General features: G+C 42.4%; 1 protein-coding gene across 4 annotated transcripts in view; it reads left to right on the top strand.

Moving 5' to 3' along the window:
• The first annotated feature begins 9,565 nt into the window (after positions 1–9,565).
• SLC35F5 (solute carrier family 35 member F5) overlaps positions 9,566–16,357 on the top strand; it is a 32,633-nt gene continuing 25,841 nt past the window's right edge. The window contains exons 1-5 of one of the 4 annotated variants that reach the window (XM_035130136.2): positions 9,566–9,715; positions 13,352–13,421; positions 14,754–14,815; positions 15,555–15,625; positions 15,733–15,814. The gene's annotated coding sequence lies outside the window, so the exon portion shown is untranslated. Of the gene's footprint in view, positions 9,716–9,761; positions 10,273–13,351; positions 13,422–14,753; positions 14,816–15,554; positions 15,626–15,732; positions 15,815–16,357 lie in introns of those variants that run through there. The other 3 variants (XM_035130153.2, XM_035130170.2, XM_035130162.2) reach the window with 3 other exon arrangements.

Below are 16,357 nucleotides of genomic sequence, written 5' to 3' on the forward strand. Positions count from 1 at the left end.
AAATCATTTCATTCCAACTGGGGTGTGCTATTAGTTATTCAAATTTGCAAATGGAGTGATTTTACTTCTATACTGCCACCCTGCGATTGCTCAAATAAAATGCACCTTCCTTGCTGGGTACAGTAGTGTGTTCTGCTGCCTTCTCTCCCGCATAGCAGCAGGGAAGCACAGGCCTTTCATTGCCTCACATTTGTTAGCACATAGCCAAGTTGGCCCCGCTTTGCCCACACTGGGAGCAGACACTGGGTAGAAACATATGTTTATGGTTTCGTTTTGGGCAGAAAATCAGCTTTTTTCGTTGTGGTAATTTCCCAGGAAAAACCTGCTGATGGCTTGGCATTGAAAAATCATGATTTAAACTAGGGTGTCAATTCAAATTTGGGAGGAAGCAGGGAAAGAAAATAGATTTTACTGAGCAATATAAAGGTTTTAAAAGGTGCTCTTGGATATATTCAGCTTAAGTTGAAAATAAGTAGTGTTATTAACAGCAGCTGTTTATTTTAAATTTTGTATATGATAACTGTAGCTGTGCTATCAACAGAGAACGGACGGACACCCACCCACCCCCATTTAAAGGTCTGTGCCTTTGATATAAATATTCTTTTAGAGCCAATGAGTTGTCAGAAACTATGAATTGTTATGGAGAGGAATCTCATGAGGTCTAAAACTTAGGCAGTTTTCACTAAGGTGATACATCTATGTCTGGGCTGTACTACTAAAAACTATATGCAGGGACTGATACGGATGAACAATTTTCAAGAGGAAAAAATTGCCACCATGCTCAAAGAAAACAAGATGTTAGGGAAAATGGTTGTAGTCCAGCATCCTCTTCCCATGCACATTTTCTAGGTGGAGGTTTTTTGTCTTTTGTTTTTGTATTGCTAAGAACAATCAACCGTGTGAACTCCTACCTGCATTCTAAAAAGGTACAGTCCAGAGACAGTTTTTATTTTTACCCTCTCAATTAGAACTAGGCTTAAGAGCAAGTGGACTATCCTACTCCCTTCTTCCCTTCCTTTGTTGTTGGCAGCTGTCTGTCTCAGGAGACAATGGAGTGCACCTCCAGGGGTGAAGCCAAAACGCTGGAGAATCACAGCACCTGCTGTGACCGCGGAGAAATGTAACTCGTAACTGCTGCCTTCCACATTGTTGTTGCTGCATTAGCCTGGGCTGTGTGTAGAGAACATGACCCCCTTTTCAACCTCACTGATGTGGTCCAAAGGAAAACAAAGAAATACATTTGGCACCAGCTTTTGTCTGGATGGAATGTGTCCTTGAACTGTGAAAATGACTTGCTTGCCTGGATGGCGGATGGAACCGTGTGTATGTGTATATAGAAAGCTCTGAGTTTTGTGTGGCTGGACTGTAGCCTCCTGTGTGACGTCACATTCATTGTTCTGATGACTTTTTCATTAGGCCTCAACCACCACTTGCATGTGGTCCCTAGATGTTTCTGGTAGCTTAGCATGGCAAGGATCAGGTCCGGACACAGAGTCCCATGGCAGCATACAGCTAAAGCTGGCAAATATAGTCAGCTGAGCTTGTGCTTGCATTCTAATTTAAAGTATAGGGAAGTGGGTGCAAGATAGGTTTTATGTCTTCCACAGCCAAATGCACTGTCACGTTGTTCTGTCATCACTCACTGCCTCAGTGGACTGTGGATGGCTTTCCAGAGCAGAAACACGCAATTTGTACCAGCAAATTGTGGTTGAGATCAGTATCCTTAGTGCATGTGTACGAATTGCAGAATTCAAGCATGCACACTAAATAAAAACACTTCTGTTGACATTTACTCAAAGGATTTTGGCAACCTGGCCAAAACGTGAGTTCTGGCCGCTGTTCCAGAGTGAGGATAGAGGGAATCACCCAAAACGGTTTTTTGTAGACAGTAGGCAAACCAGCTGCCGTGGTATTTATAGTTTTGTTTGGATTTACTAGCATCCATAGTTCAAATGTGTCTTATCCTAAAAACCAGGATGTTGTAGTAGTTAGGATGTAGGTGTAGAGGGGACTTCCGGTTCGTCGCGGCGGTGAGAAGGACGCAGGGACTTTCGCGTGCCGAGGTCCCTGGCTTCTCGGAGGGGGGGGAAGTCCGCAGAGCGAGCGGACTCCCCGTAAAAACATCGGATCGAGAGTTCCGATGACTCAGGAGCCCAGCGGCCGCTCCGTTTGGCGGATCCCCCGCCGCCCGAGAGCTCAATAGAGCGATCGTGAGCCGGCGGGGTTGAACCGCGGGAGCCATTTTGGGCCACATCTTGCCTCCGGGAAGCGAAGCTCCGAGTCCTGACCCGGCAAGCGGCGGATTCTTCCGATTTGAAACTAAAGATTCCTAAAGAAGTAAGTGGAACTTTGATTTGGACCTTAAATTTGCTGATTGGAAAATAGGAGAGACTTTAAAGAAACGGAAGCCGGTCTCTTCCTAATGGGAAACTGGGAGGCGTTTGGAAAAAAAATCCTAAGCCGAATAACAAAAGAATTTGAAACTGTGGACCCGAGAGGGAAAAAAGACTTTTTGGAACCATCTCAGCCCCTGAGTCCGGCACCCCTTGAGGGAAGAGCGTTTTGACAGCTGTCAAAAGCTGACAAACTGTCAAAAGACCGGGTGGATTGATTGCACTGCTGTGAACAGGAAAAATTGTTTGGAATTGTCAAAGAACTACTTAAATTGGAAGTAAGAATGGATTTGGGACTGAGTTAAGAACTAAGAAAAAGAACAGCTAAAATGGAGTCGATCGTCTGAGAAAGGAATTTTCCAGTACCCATTGTTCCCTACACCCTGTTTATCTGCGGTTACGAGAGGTATGAAAACAAAACTTTCTCGAGCCTTCCAGGAGACTGTGCTGAATTACTTGCTGTCATGGGAAGATTTTTACAAGGAACGGCAACATCCCAGCTCACCACCAGTTGAGATTGAAGTCCAAGTCCAGGACTTAGAGGTTAATTCAAATTTGGAGATTATTGACTCTGAGACTGTGGGTGATAAGAAACAATTTGAAGAGGACTTGGACTATGACAAATTTGTTTGGGATGAAGCAAAAGATGACCTCCAAAAGGGAGAAAAACAAGCAGAACAAGAAGATGAGAGACAAAGGGACTTAAAGTCTAATGGAATTGAAGATCCTGGAAGGGTTAAAATGTGGAGTGGGGTTTTTGTGGGATGGGAAGGACAGGGGCAAAGGGGGGCAAAGGCCTGGAGATGGATTTGGGAAAGAATGGGTGTGGGGTAAAAACTTTAGTTAAAAGGTATTGTTTTGGTCTCTGAAAGACGGTTTTCGAAATCTTGGCTTGACAATGGAAACGCTGAACCAATTGGGGGGAAAAGACTTGGGGAGAGGAAATGGAATGCAAAAAAGAAAGGGAAAAAAAGTTATGTTTCCTTAAGGGAGTATTAGAATGGTTGGGAAAGAACTTTTAAGTGATTGTAAATTATTGCAGGTTAAGTGAGGTGTTTAGGCAGAAAGCTGCCCACCCTCCTCTTCTTATTCTGAGGCACTCAGTGGCAGGGGGTGCCCAGATGGGTGAGGAGGAAATGGAACCTTGGAAGTGCTGTTACCCTGCAGGTACCTCTTGTGGCAGGAGGGGACCTGTGGGGGGACAGCATGAAAAAGGAGGAGGATTGAGTTAATATTATAAGATTAAGATTTGAAACTGAGTTGGAAAATTCGCCACAAGTAATCAGTTTTTGTTGGAAAACCATGAGGAAGACCACCGAGGGAGTCGCAATTAAGATGTTAAAATAATAAGAACTGGGAAGTTTGAATTCTTCCCAATTTTTTTCTTCTGTTTTTTCTTCTGTTTTTTCTTTCTTTCTTTCTCTTTTAGGTTTGTTAATATGACTATGAAAGAGTTGGGGGATGCAGATCCCCATAACTCTTCCCTACCTGTTCTCTCAGTGGCAGGGGGGGATATGGGGGGAGGAGGGAGGGGGGAAGCAGAACTCAATTCAAAATTGGACCCCTTTGATTCTTAAAGCACACGGGTCCTACTGGTGGCAGAAGTGGACCGGTGTGTGGAGGGAAAACGAAGGGACAGTGTTATACTGTATGTTTTGTTTTGTAAAATCAATAAAAATTTCTTTAAAAAAAAAAAAAGGATGTAGGTGTAGAACCTTGGAGACCCAAGATTCAAAATTCCCACTCATCAACAAAGATCACTGGGTGATCTTGGGCCAAGCACAATCTCTCAAAAATTCCAGTTCAAAATGTCCATGATACTTGTTTGCTTTTAATTTACTATATTTTAATCCCACCCTTCCTTTAAGGAGGAATACACAATACTCCTCCCGCCCATATTATCATCTCAAATCCCAGCGGAAATATGATGACTGGGTCACCCAATGAGCATCATGGCAGAGTGGAAATTTGGACATGGATCTTGGGGTCCCAGTCCCAATTCTGTAACTGCGGCACCACACTAGTTCTGTTGTTATAAAATACTGAGCAGTAACTACAGAATGGTCTTCAAAATGAAATATGGGGGTCTGCTGCTAGGGGGAAAATGGATTTTGAACAAGCAGTTGATAAAGGCTCAATTGTTGTTTGGAGGAAGGATGGTTATTGCTGGGCATTTCCGTTTATACTTTTACTCTTTCCATGTTAAATGATAAGGATGGCCTTCCTTTATCAAGTGCTGGCATTTCAATTGCTGGCCTTTGATCTATAGCAGGAAAACCACATCTGCCCTTTCTGAGAGCTCGTTCTTGGTTTTGTGTTTTTTTAAAAAAGATAAAAATAGCTAAACGCTGCTCTTTATGGGGTTTTTAACTGATTTTTTCAAGACCAGAAAGAAGCATTCTGAATCTGTAGCAAGGTCCTATGCCTATGCCAGCATTTTTAAAACTCTTGATATTTGGGACACAGTTTTAATCTAAATTAAAACTGGAAGCACACTTCACAATAATACATGTATATTAGTATTTTCTCAGTTAGTTTCCATAACAATGGGCTGGCATTCTTCCTGTCATTTATGGAAACTTAATTCATATTTGTTTCTCATCTTTTCATCTTTATAGGTATTGGAATACATAAGCTTGTGGAAGTAATACTTTGGGGGGGGGGGTTTCTCACTAAAAATGAATTGAATTGTAACTTTAAAAAAATGTTTGAGTAATCACTTTGAAATCAATGGGTAAGCAGCACAAATAATCAAAGATCTCAATAAGGGTGCCCATTTCTCCTCCAGAAAACACAAAATCAGGTTCCACTTGCCTCTTGATGAGTGAGCCATTATTCCAATAAAAATTCTACAGCGTTCTATTGAAAGGATCCGTAGAGAAACAGTATATAAAAAGAAATACTCCCATATTTGTGGAAACTATTCTGGAGGCATTGTGATTGAGACAATTCATTCTACCTAGAGAAATGAGTGATAGTTTATTATTAGGCATCACAGCATTTAAAAAAGCCAACTGTCAGTGTTTTATAATATATATACACACACCCCATATTAATAGTTGGGGCTTGGTTTTTTTAGAAAGTAAGCTCCTGCATACGTTTCCTGTACAGTACTACAATTCTGAGACTCCAGTTTATCCTATGCAGCTCATATAATAAGGTAATAACATACTTTTTAAACTAGTAGATACATATATCAAGGACATCTGCATCACAGTATATGTTTTACCTTTTGAGTAAATTAGAAGGAAGGAATGATTGAAAAGGTATTTGACTGCAGATTTGACATGAGTTCATATTGGGAGATTGTGATGTACAAAAAAAAGGGTAAATAAGGAGATAAAAATGTAGTTCGTAATCCTGTGATATCCCTTTGTTTCACAATAGCTCTTTTAAAACTATCAGACTTATTATCACATTGACCCCATTTCCTCCAGATGCCCTAAGAACCACTTATTAAATGCTTCATTCTGGAAAGGATGAAAGTCTGGCACAATAGCGAAACTATTTCTACTGTTTGCATTTATCTAAGGCAGAAATTCTGTTCAGCCAAATCTCAGCCAGCCAGCCAGCATTCCTGCTGCTTGCAGTTCGGTGACTAAGAGAATCTCTCCAAGATCAACATCTGGAAAATCTGAGAGAAGCAAATGTTGGCTTCTTCATCTAAATTGGAAGTCTGCATGCCTCCCAGCCTCATCCCTCCCAATCTTTATGTCTCTTTTTCCAGACCAAAAGAACGATGATATGCATTTTATTGCAGCAGTCAGATCCTAAACTTGTTAAAAGCAGGGTTAGTTGCTACACAGTACTGTAGTGTAATTTCTTAAACCAGAACTGAGGCAGGAATGAGCACAGGATTAGTTAACAAAAGTGCCAAACTGTGGGTGTTACATGACACAGCCTTGGACTTCGAACACCCCTTCCTCCCCTCACTCACTCTGCCAAATAGAAACCCCCTGGTTTGCATGGAAATTGCCAATTTATAGTTTAAGCTTCCTGTTCAAACTTGCATTGTGTAAACCAGCTTCAAACCTTGGTTTGCAATCCTGGTTTGGAGAGGAAGCCCAAACAATGTATGCAGAGGGGAAAGATTGGTTTTCTACAAACCAGGAATGAATTAATTAGAACACATGAGGACAATTGGGAAGTGGAGTATGCATGTTCACCCAGATCAATGAATGTAAACAGCAAGTCTATTGATTTCAATGTGTCTGTTCTGAGTTATAACCTACTTGGATACAATCCTCTAGTTTCCTCTCTTTTTGAGCATAACTGCAACCCTAAGCATGTTTACTCAGATGCAAGTGTCACTGAATTCAACAGAACTTCCTCCCTATAAAATGTATTTAGGATTGTAGCCTAAGAACAGGCATCCCCAAACTGCGGCTTTCCAGGTGTTTTCGCCTCCCACTCCCATGATCCCTAGCTAACAGGACCAGTGGTCAGGGATGATGGGGATTCTAGTCCAAAACATCTGGAGGGCCGAAGTTTGGGGATGCCTGCCTAAGAATGACATACGTTTCCAATTTCAGAGCAACAGCTGGTAGAAGTTTGAGGAAGATGGGTAACTAGTGAAAAGGATCAGGGGACTGTGAGTCATAGACTTTGTGTGTGTTTAACTTTGCTCTTTACTTGTTATCCAACCTTGGTTGCTTGCATATGCAATTGTTCAATGACTCAATTTAGCCTTTTAAAAGTAAAATAAATGTAATTAAAATCTAAATTTTAATCTGTTTCTTTATGCAACCACAGCAGCTTGAATGGCATATGTCCAGAAATGGAGGTAATGAACAGTACCAAAGAAGGAGGAATGGCAGATGAAATTGATGGAATATGCAGAAATGCCAAGTTTAACCAGTAGAATAAGAGATCAGGAAGAAAGAGCATTTAAGGAAGAGTGGGGTCATGTATTCCACCTTGAGCTCCTTGGAAGAAAAAGGTGGTTATATAAATGTACCAAATAATTAAGTAAGTAAATAGAAAATATATTATTTGCAGTCTGATCCTATGATGTGTATGCACAATTCAGTACCACTCAGTCAAAAAAGGAAATGTATACGAGATGAAAGAAGGGACATAACCAAGGACGAATACAAAAGTATTCTGAACGTGTAATGACAGTGTCAAGAAGACTAAATCCCATAATGATCTATGACTTGCAAGGAAAATGAAAGACAATTTTAAAACCTTCTTTAATTATGCCCGGAACAAAATGTAGGTCCACTGCTTAGGGAAGATTAACAAGTGACAGAGAGCAGTTATTAAGGTATTAACAAGTGACAGAGAGCAGGAGGAACCACTCAACTACTATTCTGCCACACTATTTACCGGTAGTTATAAGAATTGTGCAACTTTGGAAAAGTAGAACAAATGACATACAGAGGGATTTGCAGCCCAGGTGAGGTAAGGTGTCCAGATCACAAGCAGTTATAGTTCCACTCTGTTCTGTGCTTGTCAGACTGTTTCTGTGATACTGTGTCCAGGGGATTGGACTACTGACAAGAGGTCGTCCTACTCAAACTAGAGTTCTTTCTACGTAACTCAGAAATCCTATGGTTCCACTGAAATTGTTATTCAAAACATATTGTTACTGGCCACTCCAATCTCTGTTGAGTGTTGTGAGATTCCAAGTGTTTTGGCACTTAACCACGGTTTGTGTTTCATTTGGAAAAAAATGAGGCACAACAGTGACTGTAGTGTCAATGAGGATATTGGCTGAAGGGGTGCATAGTATGACACCCCAAGAGTGTCTCTTGTTGCTTTTCCCATAGCTTCAGCAAGTTGGGGTCCAAAGAAGCCAGCCATGCTACCCAGTGTCTGGGTACACTCTCCCTGCCAGCCTGCATTGAGTTCTGTCCACTTCCTACTTCTTCTCAGAACCCCTTGCCAGATGCAGCTTCCCTTTCCATTTACACCATCACTCACGTTCTTCTTGGCAGCCTCTGTTTTAAAATCACACAAACAGCAAATGGGTACTTTTTCCTGTAGTGGCATCATGCTCCCTGTAACCCTGACAACCCTGATAGTATTTGCATTGTTTATCTCCCTCAATATTCTGCTCTCTTTGTTTCTTAATGGCACCTCTATCAGCTGATCTCCCAAACAGGAAGACCAGTATAGCCTGTCATTTTACACTATGTCACATCTTCCTTATTAAGCAAAATGTTGTTGTTGACATTTGGCAGTTTCAAGAGACAATGGAGTGCACCTCCTGGTCAAACTGCTGTGTCAAACCGCTGTGTTAGCAACATGGGGGTTACCTTCTCAGGGCACAAGCTTGAGCAGTGGTGCTATGGAGATCCTGGGCCGCCCAGACAATAAGACCCTACTCTCGGCCTTGCTGATGTAGCCCAAAGCAGCAATACATTTGGCACCAGTTGGGCTGCAGGAGTTGCCGAAGGAGGCATACAAGGCACCACACAACCATCTTAGGGACTCCACTCTAGATTTCTGTAGGGTTTACTCCTTAGCCTTTTCTTCTCCTCCCCCCGGGGTTACTCCCAAAGCCTTTCTCATTAATAAGTAGGCTACAGCCACAAGGCAGCAGAGGTTTAGGATCAGAGTTTCCATTCTCTGACATGGGGCTCCCATCTGCCCCTCACTTCCCTCTACAGCACATGCAGAAACCACTTTCTTGACCTTTGGATCCACTATTGGTCTCGTCAGCTCAATCTGCCAGAGCCTGTCTTTACATGCAGGGGAAGTCTCCAACTCACAGAGGGTTTGAAACCCCTCAGCTACCCTCTCCTGCTTCAGAAGTCCAGTCAAAGCTGTTCATGGGATGTGGCTCCTCAGAAGGAGCATAATGTGTCCCACACCAGAGGTACCACCCTCCCCTAACACCCCATACAAATATTAGCTATATCATAGCGCCACTTACTAAATTTAGGGAGATCTGCCTCCTTAAAGCTGCAGCCTTAAACTCACCCCATCTCCCATCATAACCCCTGCAGCTAAGTTTAGAATTTGCTCCAAAAGCAGAAACCACATTTCCTTTGCTACTTCCCCCTCCCCCTTTTCTTCTTTCTGCAGCCCTCTCCCATTTCCCCCTCCCTCAAACTCTCTGTCCTATTATTACTCTCCGCGGGCGTGATGCAGAGGAGTCGGGAGAGGGAGGGAGGTGGCAGCAGAGGGCCTAGGCTGGTGAGCGGAACCCCGAGCGCATCGATGAAGGGGTGTCTCCTTTCGGCGGTCGACTCACTCCGGCCCAGGCGAGCGGGCTCTTGAGCCGAGTCAGCTGTGGCAGCGGAGCAGGCGGCGCTTGCCACCATCTTTGGCGGAGAAAGGCTGCGGTCGCGCAAGGGTCCGACTCCGGCACACAGGTACTCCCTCCCTCCTTCCTTTTCTCCCTCTTTCTGCAAAACTCAGGCTTCTCCGGGCTTTGCATGGCAGGAGCGCGGGAGGGGAGCCCCGAAGAGGCGGGTGGGAACGGCTTCGACGGGGACGCTGGAGCCTCTCCCAGCAGCTCCCTGTCAAAGCTCCTCACCAGCAAGCGAGGACCCCGTCTCTCCCTTTTCGGTGCGGCGGCTTCCGGCGGGCAGAAGGGAAACAGACCCGTCCGTAGTTGTGTCCAAGTGCACTTTTATTTCTCCCTTTAAGTAGCGTTGCGAAATGCAAGAGGTTGCACACGCACACCCCATAGGCTGCGTGTGTGGTCGGGGGAGGGGGACAATCTGCTGCTGTCCCGCCGCACCCACCCACTTCCAGGGGATCAGGGAGCAACCGGGGTTGGCGTCTGTGAGTGTGTGTGTGTGTTTGTGTTTTAAAATCCTCCTGCTGTACTTCCTTCTTGGCCGCGAAGCCTGCGTGGGCGGGAGGAGCGAAGCTATTTCTCCCCTGGCTCAGTTTCCCGACCACCACCCTCCTCTCCTCTCTGTCGGTGAGTTAAATGCCCTCTCCTTTCAATGAGGTGAAAAATCCTGCTTTCCCCTGTCCTACTTTCTCGCTTTTCATCCAGTAAAGGAAGAGGTAGGTCCCCCACCCCCAGCTCTTGCCTCTCCTTCCCTGTAGTGAAATCTGTGGAATTCCCTGCCACTGGACTGCCTCTAGTTTTAGGTGGTTTGAAAATGAGGTTATACAGGTCCGCTAAGGACTGACCTGTCAGGGGCTGTTGGTTCTTATGGCTTCTACTTGAACACATTCCCAAGTTCAGAGATAATATGCTTCTGAATGACACAGCACCTGGGAAGCAGCACCACCAAAGTATTGCCTTCCTGTCTTGTTTGTCACCTTTTCCTAAAGGTTGGCTGCTGCGAGGAACAGGGTGCTGGGCTAGTCTGGCCTTCTGGCTGAACCAGCAGGGCTGTTATTGTGTTGTGCTGTCCCCCCCCCCCTTAATTTTTGTTTGGGGAAGGGCTGTACGTAGCGCATGTGGTAGATAGAGCATCTGCTTGGCAGGTTCAGTCTCCCCCAGTTCCAGGTAGGGCTGGGAGAGACCCCCCCCCGATATTCTGTAGAACCACTTTCAGGTATGAGACGACTTCCAAAGTTATTTAGAGGCCTCTGTAACTCAGTTACAGAGTTATTTTATGCCTCTGTAACTCAGTAAATATACTTCAAAACCCACAGTGGCACAGTATCAAAATGCCCCAAAATTATTATCATTGTTTTGTGACATTTTGCTTGGTCCTAGTAAAAGTATTGCCCAACTTTGGATTCTGCAGTTGTTTTTCTTATGGCCCAGCATGGCTATATTTGTTAATCAGTAAATGCATATCATCATGTAACTTTACAGTGCTGTGTCAGCAATAAGAAGAACCTGGCTGAACTTGCACAGAATATGTATGCCAATATATAGACACCCAAATGGAATATATGAACGTAAGCAACTATCTTATAGCACAGGGATGTCCAACAGGTAGATTGTGATCTACTGGTAGATCATGGGGTGTTCCTGGTAGATCCTGGTTGATCTCTGGCCCCCCAGTGATCTCCCAGTGATCTTACAAGAAAGAAGATTCCACCTCAACATTAGGAAGAACTTCCTGACAGTAAGAGCTGTTCGGTAGTGGAATTTGCTACCAAGGAGTGTGGTGTGGTGGAGTCTCCTCCTTTGGAGGTCTTTAAGCAGAGGCTTGACAGATGCTGTTTCCTGCTTGGCAGGGGATTGGATTGGATGGCCCTTGTGGTCTCTTCCAACTCTATGATTCTATTATTCTACTAGCTGACCCGGCCACGTGTTGCTGTCAGCCATATGTCAAGAATGCTTTGATGGTGTTTCCTGCTTGGCAGGGGGTTGGACTGGATGGCCCTCTATGATTCTATGATTCCTTAGAAAAAGCAAAAAAAAAAAGCAAAACAACAACAACTTTGGCTTTCTAAAAAAGCTCCACAACATTGCCGTTCTCCAAAAAGCTCCACAACTTTGGCTTCCTACAAAAGCTAAACAACTCTTGCTTCCCAAGAAAGCTCAAAAACTTTGGGTAGATCACTGCTAGATTTTTTTTTATGACAATGGGTAGATCACTGCCAGTTTTTTAATACTGTGAGTAGATCACAGTCTATTGGGAGTTGGACGTCCCTGTGTAGTAGAATGGACCACAGTTGGGCTTATAGCCTTTCCTCCATGTGTGAAGGTCTGAAATGGATCTGGTGCAAGCAGATGTTGAGGGTGACTCTGTCCCCCTCCTAATTTAAGCTCACTTACTTTCTTGTGAATGTGTAAAAAGGACTATAATGGAATATGGGATGTACATGATTCCATGTTGGAAAGAAGCTGCACATTATCCTGTGTGCTGAATCAGGTGTATGGCTTCAGGAGGTGGTTTTTGTATAATTTCAGCATTCATCACTGAATGCAAACTAATATTTGTATGCCTATAGGTGCTTTATATCTTAAAAGTATAAACAGTTGTTGAATATCAACATTGACTTGCAGCTGTCAGTTTCCTTGGCAGGCAGCAGCTTTTCTTTATTGGAGTAACACATTTTATTTGTTATTGATGGACCTGAAGTACATGTGATTTAGGCAAACACAGGGGCAAAGTTTGTTTCAGTACAGCATTTGGAAATGGCTCTTAGTGGCAGTGTCCTAGGTAATAAACATTTCCAATCTGGAAAAATTACTATCAAACTCTAGTAATTTTGATACTGAATTAAACAAAATTTAAAATTCCTCTCTGGTTCAAAGTGTATATGGTATTCTTTCCCATTCAAATAAAACTGGATGTCTATTTATGAATGAGCCATTTCCTAACATTCTACCATACTCAGTATCCAGAGCTGAATATGGGGCTATGCAGGTAGAGGAGGCTTGATTCCTTACTGGCTAGAGTCTCCAGAAGAGCAAAACAGGTTTAGTCCCCACTACAATGGTAGCCAATTGTTTGTTTTCCTTTTTGTTATGCTCTCACTCATAGCTCTGGGAAAAATATGCTGTTGCAGTAGAACAGTATGATGGTAGTTGCAGAACCTGCTCACACTTAGCATCTCAGTCACTGCCATTAGCGACAGTACTGGGATCTTGAACATTGCAAGAGATAAGAGAAATGGGTTTCTTAGCTCCTTCACTTAATAAGCAAGCAAAGCAATACCCGTGCCAAGCTGATGAGGAGGAAAAGTGAACCTTCCGGTTTGATAGAGGTTCCTTTCCTTCTGCTTGGAGTTTGGGGGTTATATTTGGTTTGAAGAAACAAGTACGGTAGATGGGCATTGTGCCACCTGAAGCATTGGCTTGAATGCTAGATTGGAAGGTGGACAGTGAGATTGGCAAGAACTCTATCTGTGCAGGTCAAATTTGGCATGCCTTTTTCCTAGTAATGATTCATGATCATGTGTGCATGCAAATGTGTCGTGGTTTAAGATCCATAAAGAATGGATTTTATTTAACAACAAAGTAGGTAACATAATTGTAAAAGCATGGTTGTGTAATGGTTAAAAAAGAGAGACTAAAATGTGATTGACATTAATTTGAATGCTGAGAACTTCAGAACTAATGCCAAGTCTTCTTACTTCTTTAGACATTTGACAACTAGTTATACCAGTAGTGTTACAGAGAACACTTTGATGCCACAACAGTAACATATCCAGGTAAGAATGAAACAATAGAGATTTACAAAATCAGTTCATATTCTCTGAGCATGTTACATTTTTAATATTCAGCACACCACTTTTTAAATGTTATTTGGCCAGATATAGCATGGTTTGAGCACTGAAGCTTGAGGCTTTGGGAAAGAGAACAATTCCTTTTAAATCGTTATAATAACATTTCAATGTTGCTGCTATGAAACCCTCCATCTGTATCTCTCTTAATTAGAAAGATAGTTAGTTATAGATGCAGTTTACACTGCCAGTTTACAAGTCAGACACTCAGAATTGGTGATGAAAAATATCCCTACTGGCTGAATACTTAGACTGCAATCCTCTATTGTACTTGCTTACCTGGTAGTAAGCACCAATGAACTCAGTTCTGAGTAGACATGTATAGAATTATGCTGTTAGGTTCATATAATATGAAATATTTGAAAGATATTTTAAATTCATATCTTTGCATAGAATGAATTTATTTACCTTGGTCCTTAAAACACAAAATAGTGCATTCTTTATTGTTGAACTTTCAGTGGACTATAGGTGGAAAAAATAAATCCTTATGGAGTTGTTATTATTATAAATCCAATATGTAGTTAACTACCTCGTCATTTTCCAGTAGCAAAGGTTTCTTTAAGTTTTGCAAGTATAGAAGGCTGCAGAATTGTTCAACCAGTTGCTATGGTGGTGCTGTGATTGTGTACATTCTCCCTCTGTGAGGTCACCAAGGCATCATGAACAAGGATTACTGGCAAAAATGAGTCAGCTTCTGCCTGTTTTCAAGGTTGTTGACCAACTTTATCAATATTTCATGTTTCATTAAATTAAGAATAGATGTTTAAGATATTGATTCAAATTTGTTGAAAGTGAACGTACAGAATGGAGTTAAAAACTATGCATTTAGATGTTCTCAGACATGTTACCAGAACCTTTTTATGAGTGTTGATTTACAAAAATTGGCATGATTCATAACAAATAGTTACTAATTTGCTGTGTTTTATTATTTTCCTTAATAAATGGTAAATATGAATTTCTTTGAACAGAGTTTTATTATAACACAATGGATCTACTAGTGCAGCAAAAGGGGGGAAATAAAGTGGCATGTCATAGGAGACTGGTTGAAGTCAGTTTTTATTTCAGCGGTGAGCAAAAGACACTTGCAAGCTCAAGTGTGTTCATTATTCTGCCATACAGTACATATTGTGTATTAATGCAACCTGGATAATCTAATCCTGTAATGAAAGGGGTGAAACAGTTAACAGGTCAACATCTTACAAAGCATTACTAAACAGCACAGTTGCTAAGGATTGGTTTTTCTTTTGGTTTTTCCCTCAGAAACATCACAAACCTATAGATAAAAAAATATGATCTTTGAGACATGCCTGTCAGTTCAAGAGGTGAGAAATATATTATCATGCCATGACTGTTTTTAAGAATGTGTTTTCACCATGCAATAGCTGTCCACATTAAAAAAGAAAAGAAAAACATGCATTAAAACCTGTGGCTCCCACCCCTCCAAAATGATGAGACCTGAAACTCAGTTTTATAGTTTCCTTTAGTCCTTTGATTCAGTTTTTATATAGGCCTACATTACTACACTACGCTATGTTTCACACAGTGGATATTTTTTTAATTATCGGAAAATGATTTTGAGGAGTCTTAAACGGCATTTCCGTGCACTGCCCTGGTTCGCCAGAAGCAGCTTTGTCATGCTGGCCACATGACCTGGAAGCTCTCTGCGGACAAACGCTGGCTCCCTCGGCCTATAGAGCGAGATGAGCGCCGCAACCCCAGAGTCGGACACGACTGGACCTGATGGTCAGGGGCCCCTTTACCTTTACCTAAGTTCTGCTATGTTGTGGTTATATTTATCTCATGATATTTTTTTAAAAAAGCTGTGTCTGTCTTGGCAAACTTCTGTAAAAATCTTTAAAGTATTATTTCTGATAGCGCTCTGTCTTGCTGTCTCTGTCCAGCATGGTTTGTGGACTTGACATGTGGACTTGACATGTTATAGTCCATCTATGCTTCATTTCTGCTGCCCTTTACTGAGCTGCGGCTGCTGTATTATGACTGAGGTTATTTGTGTTGGGTAATGCTTTGTTTTGTTTTGACTTTCACGCTTGTTTTACACAGAGCCAGCCTTCTACACACACTGCTGACTTTCTTAAGTGAAGGATGTGGGGAATACTTTGGTTGTGGAACAGGTGTGTGCATAAGCTCAAATGGCAAACATAAAGCCTGGTGGCAAAGTTAGGAAAGCCTAGTCTCTTTATAGCCCTTGACACCCTTTATTTCTCTGTTTTTTTTCCAGGAGGCAGCCTTCACCTTAACATGATGCCATGAAACTTGTCAGAGTCCAGCTATTATTTTAACTTTAAAAGGTTACTGAGCAGGTATGGAAATAGTCCCGTGGATAGCTAGTGATACTTAGCATCCTTATCCAAACACATTGTTATCAATAAAGTCAAACCTCGTTTTGCGGACAGGAGCCGTTCTGGAGGCCCGTTCGCAAGCCGAAAATGACGCACGTCAAAGTGTTGCATCTGCTCATGCGTGCGGCGCGATTTAGCGCTTCTGCGCAAGCGTGAGCGGTGAACTTGGAAGTAACTCGTTCCGGTTCTTCCGGTTTTGCTGCGGACGTTCGCCGAAACGGACGCAGAACAAGGTTTGACTGTATAATAAAGCAAACACAGATTAATTCAATTTCTTCTGTCAAACAAAACCCAAGGTTGTTGTGACACAAACATATGTGCTGGCTCCAATGGTGGTTTTTTTTTTTTTTGAGGAGGCTAGGAAGTACAACTCTAGCAGATTTATTATTTAAATGCTTATTTTGTCAGCTAGTTGACAAATCCCACTTTGTGACCTCATTCACATGACACAGTAAACCAGATTATGGTTTGTAGCCATTTTGTTCCTGCTTGCTCTTTTTTATT

The sequence above is a fragment of the Zootoca vivipara genome, chromosome 1, assembly GCF_963506605.1.
Source record: "Zootoca vivipara chromosome 1, rZooViv1.1, whole genome shotgun sequence".
In the NCBI taxonomy this organism is placed as follows: Eukaryota; Metazoa; Chordata; class Lepidosauria; order Squamata; family Lacertidae; genus Zootoca; species Zootoca vivipara.